This window comes from Pan troglodytes, chromosome 11, assembly GCF_028858775.2.
Source record: "Pan troglodytes isolate AG18354 chromosome 11, NHGRI_mPanTro3-v2.0_pri, whole genome shotgun sequence".
Lineage (NCBI taxonomy): Eukaryota > Metazoa > Chordata > Mammalia > Primates > Hominidae > Pan > Pan troglodytes.
This window is the reverse complement of record NC_072409.2, coordinates 72,763,279-72,780,669: the sequence shown is the minus strand read 5'-3', so window position 1 is coordinate 72,780,669 and position 17,391 is coordinate 72,763,279. Positions and strand designations below refer to the sequence as shown.

At 37.0% G+C, this 17,391-nt stretch overlaps 1 long non-coding RNA gene across 2 annotated transcripts in view; it reads right to left on the bottom strand.

The window, feature by feature from the left end:
• LOC107976691 (uncharacterized) overlaps positions 1-17,391 on the bottom strand; it is a 344,614-nt gene that overhangs the window by 179,759 nt on the left and 147,464 nt on the right. Inside the window, exon 4 of one of the 2 annotated variants that reach the window (XR_001720817.3) lies at positions 2,485-2,588. The exons of the other annotated variant lie outside the window; for it this stretch is intronic. This is a non-coding gene — a long non-coding RNA (uncharacterized LOC107976691). The remainder of the gene's footprint in view (positions 1-2,484; positions 2,589-17,391) is intronic. 2 annotated transcript variants of the gene reach the window in all.

Here is a 17,391-nt window from a genome sequence, read left to right as displayed (position 1 = left end):
GGAAAAATTATGCCAAAGCCCCTTACAATGCCCAGAGATGACTTTGGACTTGAGGAGGTAAAATTCCTCTAGATTTGTGCCCATCCAATGTGAAGGCAATATCTATATGTGTCTATGGCTCATAATTAATTTTCATTCCAGCATCTTGCTCTTTGAGAAACAGAGTTTTAATTTTATATGGATTCTATGTCAATGCACTTATGAGAGGAAGACAGAAGATTCAATAGAAGGGCTAAGATTTACAGCAATGCCCTTGCCAAGAAGAAACTCAAAGCTAGTCTGCAGGGAAATCTGATATTTTGGTTTCCTAAATTTTTTCTTTTCACTTTTATCTGCAGATCAGCTGTGTTAACGAAAAAAATTAGACACTCCAGGAAATTTCGAAGTGTTTACACATGAAGTAGAATTTATGATAATTATTAGAAATAAAGATTATCATCAACCTCTAACTAAATAAAAAAGATACGTTAGGCCACATTCAACAGATCAGAGTTTTCTTCTGAAATAGAACTTTGTGGTTTGTTTAAATGACAATTAAATAATTTTTTTAAAAGAGGCACCAAAAAGTCTTTCCTTCATTCCTTCCTAGATCGAGGGAAGACTGTTGAACATTGTTCTCAGCCTTCTTTCCCATCTATTCTAAAATCAGTAACTTTGGTGGCTCACGCCTGTAATCCCAGCATTTTCGGAGGCCAAGGCAGGCAGATCACCTGAGGTCAGGAGTTCGAGACCAGCCTGACCACCATAGTGATACCCCATCTCTACTAAAAATACAAAATTAGCCGGTCGTGGTGGCACATGCCTGTAATCCCAGCTACTTGGGAGGCTGAGGCAGGAGAATCGCTTGAACCCGGGAGGCAGACGTCGCAGTGAGTCAAGATCGTGCCACTGCACTCCAGCCTGGGCAACAAGAGTGAAACTCCATCTCAAAAAACAAACAAACAAAAAAAAAAAACCAGTAACTTAATAACAGATCATGATTAACTTGAATATGGTGAGGACTTTTACAATGAATTTCCCACTACATACTAGTCTCCTTTTCTTTTTTCTTTACTTCTCTCCAGTATAACACTGAAATACCTTTTTAAGTAATGAAATAAACAAATCACCCCAAAATTCACAGACCCAAACTAGTATTTACAATTGCTGATGTAACTGCTCCTATTACTAGTATATCAATTAATCGTTTATGAAATGCTCATATATATTAACCTATGTAATACCTTTAACCGCATCACAAGAAGTATTCTATACAAATATTGAAAATATTGAATAGAGAAGAAAAACAAAACTTTTTGACTGTCCAGAATCACAAAAATGGTAAGCAGTAATCCCTCATCTCCTATTTTTGAACATCAGGCTTTATGTACATCTTCTACAATCACCTTAGAATGTTAGCATTTCTGCCAAGTAAATCTTAGTAACAACAGGAGAAGTAGCTTTTCAAAGATTATGCAATGCCCTTTAGATTTCTCTTTTGTGACCTATTCTAGACAAATGAAACCAAGCCATAAGAGAGTATTCGAAGCAACTGGTCACTCCAGAACTTTCACTAAGAATAATCACTTAGGAGCTCTTCCTTGGACAATGTAAAAGAAATACTAGAACTCAAGCCTTTATAATAAGCTCTACTGTTATACCTATACTTAGGCTCACATAATTTAAGCATCAGAGTGGTTACATAAACTTAACTTCAGTAAGCTTTAGTTTTCCTCACCTATGATATGGCAACATCTACTTCACAGAAAGTTGTTTTAAATGAGGTAATATAGATGCCACTTAGTGAAGTATCTGATATCTAGTAAGTTCTTAATAACTATTACCAACTTATTTATATTTATTGTCATTTTTATTATTGTCATTAGTTCAATAAATACTTGCTCCTTAATATTAGTTTTTACTTCCAGAAAAAGAAAGACTAATTATATATGACAGCTTCTTTGCATTCATTAGCATTGGTAAAAATAATACGGATTTTGTGCACTTGGGGACCGCTATATATTAAAAGATAATGGTATTCTGAAAGTTAAACATGTTTCCTGAAATATAAGAGACCTACTCATAATGATACATTAAACACACATTAATTTCTAAGTGGGAAATCAAGCTGATAAAACAACTCTGATACACTGTTAATGTAGAAACCAGCAAAGGTAGCTAGGAACATCTTTTCCAACTAAGATTTCTTCTGCATATTCTCAGAAAATAGATGTGTGAATAGGTCATTCTGATTACGAGCCAAATTTTAACTTTCACTAGCGTTAGAAATATGAATGTAAAGAAACCAATAGTCATCCAGCTACGTTTTTTCTTAGATAATTCTAAATTTTAAAATTTGCATTCTACATACATATGTAATTATATTAATCAGGGTTTTCCGAGAAACATTTCCAGTAGGAGACATACACACACACACACACACACACACACACACACACACACACACGCACACACACACAGATTTATTATCAGGAATTGGCTCACGAGATTCTGGAGACTGAGAAGTCCCAACATGTACCATCTGCAAGCTGGAGACCCAGATGTGTTTCCCTTCCAAGTCCAAGGGAGTCAATGGTGTAAGTTCGAGTCTGAGGGCAGGAGAAGACAGATATCCCAGCTCAAATAGGCAGAGAGTGAGCAAATTCTCCCTTCCTCCACATTTTTGTTCTATTCAGGCCCTCAATGGATTGGACAATGCAGACCCACATTAGAGAGGGTAATCTGTTTTACTTAGTCTACCAATTCAAAAGCTACATTTTTTCCAGAGACACTCTTACAGACACATCCCCCCAAAAAATGTTTAACCAAATATCTGGGCTCCCTGTGGTCTAGTTAAGTTGGCATCTAAAATTAATAAACACAATAATTGTTTTATGTTGACACCACTGAATTTTCTATCATGACTGGAAAATCAAAACAATTTTCTCCTAATTGTGTATTTTTCAGTTACCAACATATTACCTGCTCTAAAATTAATCTGAGATCATTAAAATGTTTTAAATTCCAAATAGAAAAAAATAGGGTAGAGAATTTATTGAAATAATAAATTTAGTAAGCAAATATTTTTAAACAATCTGGAGGCTAAAAATATCAGAGTGCACTGAAATTGTGCTCGGTCTTCCACACAGATGGTACTAGTGAGAATTTACCAAAGTAACCATTTTTCTGGATGGCATCTCTATAGCCACTGCTGTTAATCTCTGCTCATATCTCATTACACAGCTATCGGATGCTTGTGAGATTTAGAATATTTGTATATTTTTAAACAGAAGGCAAGTGCTTCGCTGTTTCAGAGTTGTCATAGCCAAAGGATATGTCCTCAAATTAGACTGCTTTTCTTAAATGTGTATTTATTGTGGAAGCTTGTGTTTTTTCCCACGGTCCAGTTTAATAACTGACATTTTAAAGATAAACCATTATTTTCCCATATGCTGGTATTGATGTTTTACAATTATGGAATACTTTACTTGATTATCTCTTTATATTTGTGTGATTCATATAAGAATTCTTAAAGATATGGATTTGGGAAGGTATAGAATTCATCACACAATTTTATAATAATTTATGACAGCCTTATATGTGTCAGTCCATTACTTAGAGCTTTAAATTCCACAATCTCATTTAATCCTGACAATAATCCTGACACACAAAAATATTTTACAGAGAAGGAAACAGAATTGCCTAGAGTTTGGATCACATGTTCAGGCCAATCTGACAGTAAGTAGCAGAGCCAATGATGTGTCTATAACCTTGGAGTTATCCTGCGCTATCTCTTAAAGGTTGGTCTCATAAAGATTTCTACTTTGAAATACACTAGACTACACCTTCTGATAGACCCTCCTGCTGAAAACCATAGAAACAATAAAACAAATGCAAGAAGACAAAAGGAAGGAGGAAAAGACATTTTAAATTACTGAGTTGACAAGAAAGTTCAGGAAAGTTTACAAGCCAATGATAAAGTCAAGTCTGAATCTGGAGAGACAGGAAAGCAAACCAGTTTTCACCCCAAGGACATGTACCCAATCCTGGGCATATTGAGCTTATGTTTTGATGAATAAGTAGAGCACTGGGAATAGGAGACAAAGTCCAGGACCCACTGAAGATGGCAGTTCTAAAAAGACACCTTTGCATAAACAGGTATCTCAAAGAGTTATACTTATGGTGTAGCACTGGACTAGAAATAAATGAGACCCTTACAAAAAGACAAGAAAAATTTCCATTTGCAACCTTTGAACTGGATAATGTTAAAATCACCTTTGAGAATTTGTAATCATGAGCCATTCATATCTCCAGGACACTTCCAAAATCTTTAAACCAAGATTTATATGAAATTCATCCTGAATGATTGGTAGCCCCATGCTGCTGGCAGAAGAAAATCCTCTGGATGAACGTATCTTCAAGAATACCTCAGAGAATTAATGTTGAGTTCCATTGAACAGGAACTTGAAGTCAAAAAATCTCAAAACTCACAAGAAGGCACAAAAAGAGAGAGCCAGAGCAAATAAGACTCCAGAAATTGAAAATATGAGGCTCATAATATAAAAATAAGTTTGTTTAATATATTTAAAGCTATACAAGAGAAGAATGACTAAGGAAAAAAGTTTAAAAAATGACTAAGTTGATTTGGTAGACAGAACTTTTAGCAATACTATGGAAATACTATTGAAGAAGAAAAACATGGTAGAGGAACTGACCCTCCCCAGATACCAAGGATTGCAATAAAACTATAGAAAATAAACATTTATTATTCATGTAAGATTGATCAAATAGACAAAACAGAAAATAAGAGAAAATTTCTACTAGAAAATGTAATACTAGAAACAGAGCTGGTATTGCAAATAATTGGAGAAATAATAAAGAATGAATTTTCAAACCCATTGGATCTAGATAATACCATTTAGTGTGTGGCTTCTTTCAGCCCTCACAATAATCAAGGAAACCCAGTTTCCCCTTCAGTCAATGAACCATAGTTCACTATGAGCCAGTGAACTGATATGTATCTAAAAACAGAATGAAGAATCACAATTTTCTACTGTGCCAGTGGGGGTCAGCCTTCTGCTCATCACTTTACAGGGTTCTTACTGTTATCATTACTATTATTATAAAAGTTGAGCCATATTCTAGTCACTAACCATATATCCCACCCAAGGACATAACCATGATCTATTACTCATTACCATAGGTTCCTGTGGGCAAAGACACTGTTACTGTCACTCTGCTTTTGCTGTTCATTATGGTAAATACATATATTTTGCATCTGATGGTTAAGGGCTGCCACTTAGACTATTTTGTTTTAGAATCTCATCATCTCCATTGATATTATGGAGCCTTGGATCATGGCACCATTTCTAACTAACACATCCAGACTGCAGAAGAAAACCATCACAAAGTTTCCCAAAGATTCTGTTGCTCTCTATATGAGTGCATTCTTTATTGCCTAAGTGAAGGTATTGTCCCCAGCCCCACCCCCAGGGTACATAGTCATGTGATAGATTCTCAGATATGACATAGTAATGCACAGATACATTCTCACTTCTCTGAGTTTTCTGATTCCTTCCTTCATACCATGTAAAGGACATTCTGGTATGTCCACCCTTGTTTAATGGTAACCATTGTTGCTTTCAAGATTCAAGGAACCATCACAACAAATTATTATAATCAGCTCCAGAGATCTTTGCCAGAACATCTACCTTCTCCCATCCCGCAAGTTTAACAGTCAGATAGCCAGAGGTGTTCAGGAAAACACAGCTGGTTTTCTCAGTTGCACAGGATGTTTGCTATATAAAACCACTGTAACTTAAGCAATCCATCTTTGGGAGAATAGGTCAGCAATTTATTTGCCATCTCCTGTCCTTCATTGGTCAAAGTTCACTCCATGGTGAATAAGCTGCTTCTCATTTCTGGATTGTGTTATTTGCTCCTCCGAACAGCCACTGGGAAGAGAAGCCAGAATTTCAGTGGGTCCAGTTGGCCCACTGGGATCTACTCTTTCCAAGTCCCCACCCCTGCTCCCTCCTTATGCACATTAGTTATAGTAATGACTTTGGTTATCTACCTGGATGTCCTAGTAGTAATGGACAGTAAAAACAAACATCATCTGCCAGGAAACTGCTTTATGTAAAAACATTGCAGAGTCCAATCACGATAAGACCATCTTTCTTTATGAAGAGAAAAAGGCCTACTTCTGATACTCTTGAGAGATTCAAGGTAATGGAAGTGTTCAAAATTCTTAGGTTCACCCACTTAAATATCTCCATCACCGGCCTTGGTGTCCTACTCTTTCCTTATCAGGGCCCTCACTTTCAAAAAAAAATTATTGTATGTATGTAGTAGATGTGTATCTTTATGGGGTATATGAGATATCCTGATACAGGCATGCTATGCATAATAATCACATCAGGATAAATGGAGTATCCATCACCTCAAGCGTTTATCCTTTGTTACAAATAATCCAATTATACACTTTAAGTTATTCTACAGTATACAATAAATTATTACTGACTGTGGTCACCCTGTTATGTTGTACTTATTCATTCTAGTTAACTATATTTTTGTACTCATTAACCATCCCCACTTCTCTTCCAACCCCACTACCCTTTCCAGCCCCTGGTAACCATCATTCCACTAATCTCCATGAGTTTAACTGTTTTAATTTTTAGTTCCCACAAATAAGTGAGAACATGTGATATTTGTCTTTCTGTGCCTGGCTTACTTCACTTAACATAATAACCTCCAGTTCCATCCACGTTGTTGCAAATTACAGGATCTCATTTTTTTATGGCTGAAGAGTACTCCACTGTGTATATGTAACAACATTTTATTTATCTATTTGTTGGTTGGGGGACATTTAGCTTGCTTCCATATCTTAGCTATTGTGAATAGTGCTGGAACAAACATGGGAATGAAAATATCTCTTCCATATACTGATTTCCTTTTGGGTATATACCCAGCAGTGGGATTGCTGGATCATATGGTAGCTATATTTTTAGTTTTCTGAGGAACCTCCAAACCATTTTCCATAGTGGTTGTACCAATATCCCACCAACAGTGTATGAGGGTTCCCTTTTCTCCACATCCTCACCAGCATTTGTTATTGCCTGTCTTTTGCACAAAAGTCATTTTAACTGGGGTGAGATGATATCTCATTGTGGTTTTGATTTGCATTTTTCTGATGATCAGTGATGTTGAGCATCTTTTCATATACTTGTTGGATCAGGGCCCTGACTTTGGAGATGTGATATTTATTTTGTCTTCCTTGCAGTTGTCTGTCATATTTATAGTAAGACCCTAAGCCTGCTGGCTTTTTGTTTTGGTTTAGTTTTTGTTTTTCAGTCTTCTTTAGGACTACTACAGAAGTCTCCTGGCATTCGTGGCATACCTTATATAATTAATTATTAGACTTGAGTGTATCACTTTTCTGCAAGTTCCCCAATGCCATCAAAAACAACCATCTCATGCCACAATTCTCACATTATTTCTTCTGCCTTCCTATCAAATGCAGTAACCATTTTATTTCCAATGGTTTGCCTTTATCTGCACCTCATCCTAATTCACCAACAATGAAATTTTAGTAACTGCAAGGCCAGGTATGACACAGATTATGGCTACTCCCCACAGCAATAACATTTAGGTCCCTATTGTTCTCTGCTATGCAGGCAATTTAGTATCCTGAGAGTGTGCTTTCTAGGACCTCTCTTGATATCAGGGTTTGACGGGAATCTTTAGCCTAAGTTTCTTAGGAAACAGCACCTGAGGTAAAGTTTAACATTTTATTGAAGTTGGGAGGTATAATCCTGGGAAAACGAGAGTGAGGGAATGAGGCAGAAAGATCATTATAAGGTAATGCATTACCCAATTAGCCACAGCCTTATAAAAACACAACTGATTTACTTAATCACATATGATGTTTGCTATATGGAACCACTATATCTCTCAAGCAGTCTGTAGAGGGGATACAGGCCAGTAGTTTTTCAGCCAGCTCTTTTATGTTTTTTGTCTAACTCCTTCTCATAACTGGGTTGTGTCATTAGCCCTTCTAGGCAGATAATGGAGAGGAAGCCAGAGCTTCAGTGAGTCCAGTTTGGTTGAACCTACATACTAGGGCTGCCACAGCTCCAGACGTGGAAGACATAGTAAAACTTTTGCTATAGCCTGGCTCTCATTCTGGCCAAGAATCAGAATAATGGTTGAGGGCTGGGAGGCAGATGGAACCAAGTAGATCTGGGAAGCACAAAAATTGGCTAGTATTAAGGATATTTATTATTGCATATAAATGTCCAAGAATAGTTCAGGTTCTAGGGCTGTTTGACTTAGCAGTTCAATGCGTTCATCAGGGTCCTAGATTCTCTTTATGTATCCATATAGGATGCCATCCATCAACCCAAGCTTACTTATCCACATGGTAAGGAGGTAGGAAAAACATTTCCTGTCTGCATCAGGCAAGAGAGAAAATCTCTTCCCCATTCTTCAACTTTAAGAGATAAGAATATACCCTATTAATGGAAGAATACCTCTAGTTTCAGAATGATGCAGAATAATTGTATATATAAAAATTACAACACTTGGTTAGACTAATTTCATAAAGCGGAAGTGCTACTCATATATATATGTACATACATATGTATATGTGTATGTATATAGATATAGATTTTTTTTTTTTGAGATGGAGTCTTACTCTGTCACCCAGGCTGGTGCAGTGGCACATTCTCAGCTCACAGCAAGCTCCACCTCCTGGGTTCAAGCGATCCTTCTGCCTCAGCCTCCTGAGTAGATGGGACTACAGGTGCCCCCCACCACGCCTGGCTAGTAGAGACAGGGTTTCACCATATTGGCCAAGCTGGTCTCAAACTCCTGACCTCGTGATCCGCCCCCCTCCACCTCCCAAAGTGCTGGAATTACAGGCATAAGCCACTGCACCTGGTTGGTTTTTTGTTTTGTTTTGTTTTGTTTTGTTTTGTTTTGTTTGAGATGGGTCTCGCTCTGTCACCCAAGCTGGAGTGCAATGGCGTGATCTCGACTCACTGCAACCACTGCCTCCCGAGTTCAAGCGATTCTCCTGCCTCAGCCTTCTGAGTAGCTGGGATTACAGATGCCCGCCACCACGCCCGGCTAATTTTTTTTGTATTTTTAGTAGAGATGGGGTTTCACCATGTTGATCAGGCTGGTCTCAAACTCCTAATCTCATGATCCACCTTCCTCAGCCTCCCAAAGTGCTGGGATTACAGGCATGAGCCACTGTGCCCGGCTGTTACTCCTGTATTTTTTAACCTTGCCCAAAAGGTGTCAGAAGAAACAAATGTGTTGTGCAGAAAAACAGAATTAACAGTTTTTTGACCTTGTCGTTCTCTAGTAAAGCTGGCAAGTCTATGTGCTTCTAGGCCTCTAGAAGTGCAACATCACAAGCTATTTCGTGAATCCCACTCACATTCTAAAATAATTCACCAACTTCCTTCTCACAGAAATAACACCTTCATTTGGACAGTCTAAACACTCTGTATCTCAAAAAAAGGTTAGAGATGAAAAATATGATTAATATTAACCTTTATATTTAGAAAAATGAGTGTAATCTATTTTAAGATAAATTCTAAAGAAATATGAGTAAAGTTTTCCAGTGGCATTGATAACGTAGACTTGAAATCTCGAGATTCCTGGATTCTATTCCCAAACTGCCAACCAATTAGCTTTATGACCTTTGGCAAATGACTTCACCTTTCTAAGTCTCAGTTTTTTCATCTATTAACTGGCTAAACAAGATGATCAGAAACATTTCAGTTCTAACAAAACAAAATGTTCCTTAATTTAAAACATTAATATATTGACTTGTTCATTGGCATCTGAAATCTGAAAATCTCAAAGCTCAATCCTGCTTGGATGTTATACTGGATTCTTTAAGAGTCAACACTGATGTCAAAAAAGAGAATTTGAGATTAAAACATAAGATCTTCTGTTGTATTTCATTTATCTTGTACATATCAGGAGTGAGGGGTAAAATTAACTGTAATTTCAAACTTCTCTTCCAAGAGAGAAGAAAGATATTTTACTGGTAAAAATAAATTCTGAATGCTTAGAGCCTACTTTGCACACTAATAAAAAATCAAATGAAAAAAAGCAATTTGATTAAATTATGTGTGCCTTTTCCTATGCCAATGGAGCTTAACTAAGCAAACAGAAGCAGTGAAGTAAATCAATGTTGGTTTATTAAAGATCAGAATTCAATATCTCAATGGTTGAGGGGCTTATGCACCAGAGTGCTCACTGTTTAGCTTTTCTTTGCAAAGAAAGTAAACATGGCAGTACCAAGGAGAAACTTGTTCAGAGAATGACACTGACAAGCCAGGTTTCTCAAGGTGGAGGACCCTTGTGGCTCTCAGTAGATATTTTTAAGACAGAATATAAAATTTATCCTAATGTCTCACATTTCAGCTCCTCTTCAAAAATATTTAACATTTTCTAAAAATTATTCTTTCCTTAAAATTTGCATTTTTCATCAGTGAAAGCAACTTTCACCTCCCAATTAAGAAATGAAAACTGAAATGCTTTCACCTGTTCTCATACGGCTTACCAAATATTTGGTGAAGAAATCAGGGATTAATTTCTCATTCGGATCCATCCTACAATGAAGTCATAAATAATAGTAAATTTGTAACATCACATTAATCTCCATGGCAACAGGCTTACTGTGCAAACAGAGGATTATGACCTCACGAGAGAATCAAACAGAGGGAGAGAGTGGGTTGCAAAGAAGAAAGCTCATTTTCAAACTCATATAATCTACAGTAATTGCACTGGGAATACAGGCAAAGCCTAGCAAAGCAAATTGCTTTTCATAGAAATATTTTGGTTTTTTTTTTCAAGTTTGTTCCACAATGAAAATCTTTCTCTAAATTGCACGGAGTGTTTGACATAAAGCAATTTTAATACATAGCCAATGTGAGACAAGCAATCTGGGATGTAAAGGTTTGAACTGAGACTGACAGCATCATGAGAAAAACACTATGCATCCAAAACAGCACTATGTAGGACTGAACAAAAACAAAATACAGAAATGCTACTAATGTGTTTACTATCCACGCATCTAACATTTGTAAAGGAATCGGCCTCTTTATCTTTCCCTTCCCATTTTACATTCTCTCAAACACATTCTATAAAAATTATACTTCCTTTTTTGGAATCATTTCCACTTTGGAGAAGTTGCAATACTCTTATACCTAAATAATATCCTTGGGAATTACTCATATGCAAATTAGGTTAAAACATTTCTCCAATTATTCTTTCCTCCAACTGGTATTCTTTCCTGTAATCACCTTTCCTGGTTAAAAGAAAAATCCTGCTCACAGTAAGCCTAGAGCTTTTACAGAAGTCTATACTCAGGCAATAGTGCTGAGATTTTTCTAAGATAAGAAATTAAAAGCCACAACTCCAATAAAGCAGGGAGTCTGGGTAATACATTATTGGTTGTTATTGTTGTTTTTGAGTTGAGTTATGCTTTGTACCATTTTGTTTGGCTTGCTTTTCTAATAAAGTGGGAAAGTCTTTAAGAAAATAAGAAAAATAAACCACGTGAACTAAAATGATCTGTCAGTGATACTCAGGAAAAGGGCGGGTTAAAATAATAATTTAACTAGAGGCCAAAAGATTACAAACTCTCCCAAGTCTTCTAATATTTATATTGACATAGGGCATGGGTATTCTAAAAAGCAGCCTATTGTGAAACAGTCAAGACTTCTTGCAGTATTTTCATGGAATATCCCCCTAAATTCCCATCTGCCTGTGCAGAAGGCCAAAGACGACATACAACATATGATTAAGGATAACTGAGTGTGAAAACTACTTTGGAGTTGGCAAGGAGCAGAGTTCATTAAGGTTGAATTAAATGGTTGAATTAAATATTTGAGGCAAATGGTTGAATTAAATATTTGAGGCAAGAAAATGATCTGACCAAGTCCTCAGAAAACATTATACCAAGTTGAATGACTTGAGCCTTTTACATGTTTGAAGTCAAACAGAATACCAAGTTCTTGAAGCTCTTATAATTAGATGGACATTGACTGATAATGCCACAGCATATGCTGTATTTTCTTTCCAAAATCTAGTTGATATTACACTTTCAGAAGAGACAGCATCTAATCGTTCCTCTTCCACCTTCCTACCTGCCTTTAAGATACACCTAAGTAGACAAATATAGGGTTGACTTAATCAATTTGGTGCCAATTTCATAACATTCTCTTGAGTCAAGATCAAAGTAGAAATATGGATTTTGTTGTGTTTTAATAAGCATCAGAAAGAGTGAGACTACAATTCTTTCCAGACCCTCTTTAGCCAACTTCCGGAAAGTCTCCCTTTTACTTTTTTAAACCTTCCTGGCCTTTCCCAGAAGTTTTTCAAGGTTGAGTTAGAGACAAAAACTGAAAAGATTAGGTTCCAATGGCTTCTTTTCTGACATCCACACTCAGTTTGCTTGTCTTTATCAATGTGGACAAGAATAATTGCTTAGGAAAAAAAATCTAATTAGGACCCAAATTAAAAATATATTTATAAACAGTAATTACACTGTGAGAATAGTTTCAAGAAACTTGAGTAACATAGGTAAATATTTAACCTATAAAATAGTCCCTTTTAGTCAATATTTGAATAAATTCAACTTATTTAACAGTATTATTAATATTGAAAGGAATAATAGAAAAAAATAACCATAACTACTTCTTTTAGGCATTTATCTGTCATAACCAGATTTTGTGCTATGTACTTTTTATGCATTACATCATATAATCCTCATCCCAATGTTAAAGAGTTGATGGGTATTAAGAGTTCCATTTTATAGATGAGGACATTAATGCCCAAATAGATTAATAATCTCAAGTTTACAGAATTCATAAATGATAGAATTAGGATTAACTCATCTCGTATAATTTATTTTCTTTTCAGTGACTTCTGCTTATAAAGTTTCTGCAGCGTAATACCAAACCAGAAGACAATTAAATCTGAAAAAGACAGCAACTTTGTCAGATGGGCTTTAAAAAGATCTGAAACTCTGAGGCTGATCTATATATATATAATATGTATGTGTATGCACATACACACATACACTCACATATACACATATACACATATATACATATCATGTATATATGTGTGTATATATGTGCATGTGTATACACACATATACTCATACACACGAGTATATGCATGTGTATACACACATATACTCATATACACATATACTCATGTGTATACACACACATACTCGTGTGTATATATATGCACATACATATACATATATCACATGATGTGTCATGTATATATGTGTATGCATATATGTGTATATGTGTGTATGTACACACACAGAGAGACATACACACATATCAGCCAATAAATACTTCACACCTCAAGGGCAAAGAGGTATGACTACCCTTCTCCAATCCCATCTTCCCTATTGCTTAAGAGACCTTCCTGTGAATTCTTTCTTGTTCCCATTCTGCCCTTATAGTTGCTGACAGAAGAGAAAATGAAGATAAACAGAAGGGCCAGAATTTAAGAGTCTGCTGCTCTTCAAATTCTCACAATGAAAATCCTTGGAGAGCCCTTGAAATATTTAGATATCTCAATGGCAAAAAACAAAACAAAACAAAAAAAAAAACAGATCAACATCTCAAATTTGAGTGCAGCTTAAAGGCCAATGAAATGATTCCAAATCCTACTTGCCAAAGCAAAATGTATTTTATTTAAAAAAATGGTCAAGCTTTATTTGATAGCTTTTAAAACTAGTTTTGATCATTCAAATAGTGCCTCCAAAGGAAATTAAATTAAAGTTGTGACTTAAATGTTAACATTTTTCATAGCAAGTATACTAATTTGAGGTAGGCCAGATTTATGGCATAGTTTGTAATCTTATGTGTTATATGCATGCCTTGTCATTCATAAAGGCTACTTGAATAATCTATGCATAAGGTATATTTATGCTTTTTAATGGAACTTGAAACACCATTTTACCATTTGAAATTATTATTTAGATTTATATTTAAAGTATCTTCATTTGTAACATTTTATTGGTTACAGGACTAATTAGATGTGGTGACCTTGGTCAGGAATATAAGCTTAGTTATGATGCTACTCTATGCTAGCCAGCTAGCTAGCTTATTGGTGATAGGGGGTCCATTTTAAGACAATATCACTTGAAACTTTTCCTGTTCAAATATTAGAAATGCCTTGGGTTACAAAGAGCAATAGCTTTAGGTGAAGGTTAAACAAGTCAATTAAGACCAAGCCTATATCTGCTTTATCCGTGAACAAGGCTTTGTTGTTAATAACAAAACAACAGTGAAGCTGGTGAAAGGTTAGGGGATAATGGGGAGTGGGTCAAGGGAAATACTAATTTACTGGGAAAGCTCCAATAAATGTTGGCCTCACAGAGTGCTGTTTTCAGGTTGATAGTGATTTTTTAAAATTTCTTTTCATCAGTATCATATTGGATCTCAGGAGAGAAGAAATACTGGATCTTTTTTCCCAAGACGTATGAGAGAAAATAGGAAAATAAAGACAATGGAAGACCAGTTCTCGAGATCATTTTCAATCTGGCTTTGCCTGTCTGTCTGTGGTCCTCAACACGGCATCAGTATACTTCTCTCCATCTGCAACTTTACCAGAACAACATAATAATGCTACCATTAATACTTTGTCCAAGACACTGTGCTAAATTAGCAATAAATATATATTTACTTTAATCTCCACAGAAACCTGATGATTGGTTGTAATTATCCTCATTTCACAGATGATAAAATAGAGGCTGAGAGGCAATTATTAGCTTGCAAAGGTCCTAGTAAGGCCAGTTGTCCACTACACTACCCTGCTTCCACAGCATCCCAAAGCCCTTGAATCTTGTAAACTTCTTGTACATTTGCTATAATCAACTGTTGATAAGGAGAGGTTTTAGCCAAAGGAGGCAAGTTTTACAAATCTGAGAACAATACAAATGACTGAGTAAAATGGTTAAATCATCAAATCCCAAATTGCTACGTTCAGATTGCTGCGATTCTTGAGCTAAAATAGTTTTGAAGAGGGGGGACTCTTAAACTAAAACCCAAATAGGAAATTTTACTTTTTCCAAAGGAACCCTGGGAATATAGCCCTTCTACCACCCTATGGTAGGAGAGCAAGTGAGACGGCAAGACTAAGAGTGAGAGCAAGTGAAAGAGAAAGGACATGCATGCCAGGGTACCTTGGAATGATAGCATATCTTATAATGTACATTACATGTTCACCATGCTCTGTCCATTAGAGGATGGCTAACCTCTTTGCTTCCAGCTTTACCGAAGGCTGTGTAGTAATACAGAGAAACAAAAATAGCAGAGGCTATAGAAATGACCAAAACAACTGTAAACATATTAAAGTCTCAGAACTATGGCTTTATTATTGCAAACTGTTGCATGTTCCAGCTCCTGTGGCCCATGTTCATAAAAGCAAACATAATGCAAGCAATACAAATAATACTATTTATAAAAGAGTACTGATATGGGAATATGCTAAGTAAAAGAAAGCAAGCTACAAAATAATGTGATTTCTATTTTTAACCCACACACACACAAATATTTGTACATACATAGAAAGTGAAGTACATATACTAACGTGTTAAAGGACTTTTGATAAAGCAGGAAGTTTTTTTTCTTTGAGCATTAGAACTTTCTTTGTTTTCCAGTGTTTAAACACTGAACATTTGATTTTTTAAAAAAGTATTAAATGAAATATTCACCTAAAGACATAGGTAGATTATAACAATTCAGGGTTTAATACCTAAACAACAAACAAATGCTGGACATGAACCCAATGCAGAGCACAGACGAAAATTAGCAAGTAACGTAAGAAAAGGATAAAGAAATAAGAGAAGATCTAAACAGATCAAAGAGGAAGACATTTCTGTAAATCTAATCTAGCTAAATATTTCATCATTCCCTCAAGAGGAGGAATGAATTAAAGACCCAAACCATGGATTGAGCAACATGATGGACTAGAAGCCCCCATTGCCTGTGCCCTCCCCACAAAGACAGCCAAAACAATGAATAACAAATTACATTTTGATGACAATAACTAGAATGTTGAGGTACACTAAAAAAGTAACAGAAACGCTGGTAAGCAAAGAAACTTAGGATAGCCACATAGAGAACAGAAGGAAATACCTGGCCTCTACCTCCCATTCTCCAGCCAGGATCAGCTGGGGACCAGAAGGAATTTCTCCTTGTAGGGAAAAGGCAGACAAGAAGATTCCAGCAGCCCCCATCAACACCTAAAGTCATTCACCACTGGGGACTCCTGCAGTCCTCACAAGCACTAAGCCCAGTTGAAGGAGCTGCCTGGATTCCATATAGCTGTGCTTCCCCCAGAAAAGGAGCTGACATCATGTTCCAGCTCCTGTGGCCCATGTAGCTACTTTACTATACCTTCACAGAACTAGAACTACTGTTGGAGTATCTTATTGTGGGGACAAGTGGCCACAGCACCCTTTCCCCTGACACTAACCACCACCAAACCACTCCCACTCAGTGACTCAACATCCCCAGGCAGAGCTGGGAGCAGCTGTTACGCCCTTCCCTGTGCGGCCAAGCAGTGGCAGAACCACTCCGCCTACCCTTCACAGTTGTCGCTGTGCCCTACTCCCTCACACTGGAGCTGAAACTTTGCACTCCCTCCTGGAGAAATGGTGCTTGACAGAGCAGTTCCATCAACCCTTTCCTAGTCACTGCTATGTCCTGACCCTAGGGGCCTGAGCTTAATCTGTACACTGCCTCCTGAGGAAACTATGCCTTCTCAGAATAGCTCTGAAAGCTCCTTCCAATCACCCCTGCGCCCAGTCCCATTAGACTGAAGCTGAAGCTGTATACTGCCTCCTAGGGAAATGGTGCTTTGGTGGAGCAGCTCTGCATATACTTCTCAGTTCTACACCTGCCCTCCTGTACTAGGGCTGAAGCAACACTTGGCATCCTAGCAATAGTGCTTTGGCCACCCAGAGGAGTTGCATCTTTCTGTGCCTGAGTGGAAGTGGTACCCTGCCCCTTAAGAAAGCTATATATTGGTTGCCCAGAGCAGTCATGCCTTCCCAGTGCCTAATTTGAAGCAGCACCTTGCTTCCTGAAAAACAGTGCCTAAGTCATCCAGAGTGGTAATGTACCCCAGTATCTAAACTGAAGCAGCACCCTGCATCCCGAGGAAACAGTGCCTGGTCCATCTAGAGCAATCACACACCCCAGGCCTGAGCTAAAGTAGCACATTATCCCCTGGGGAATCAGCGCTTTGGCTGAGCTGAACAAATCCATATCCCTGGGCTGAGCTGACATATCACCCTACACCCTAGGGAAGAAAAGCAGTGGATGAGCTAAGACACCCTATCCTACAGGCCAAATA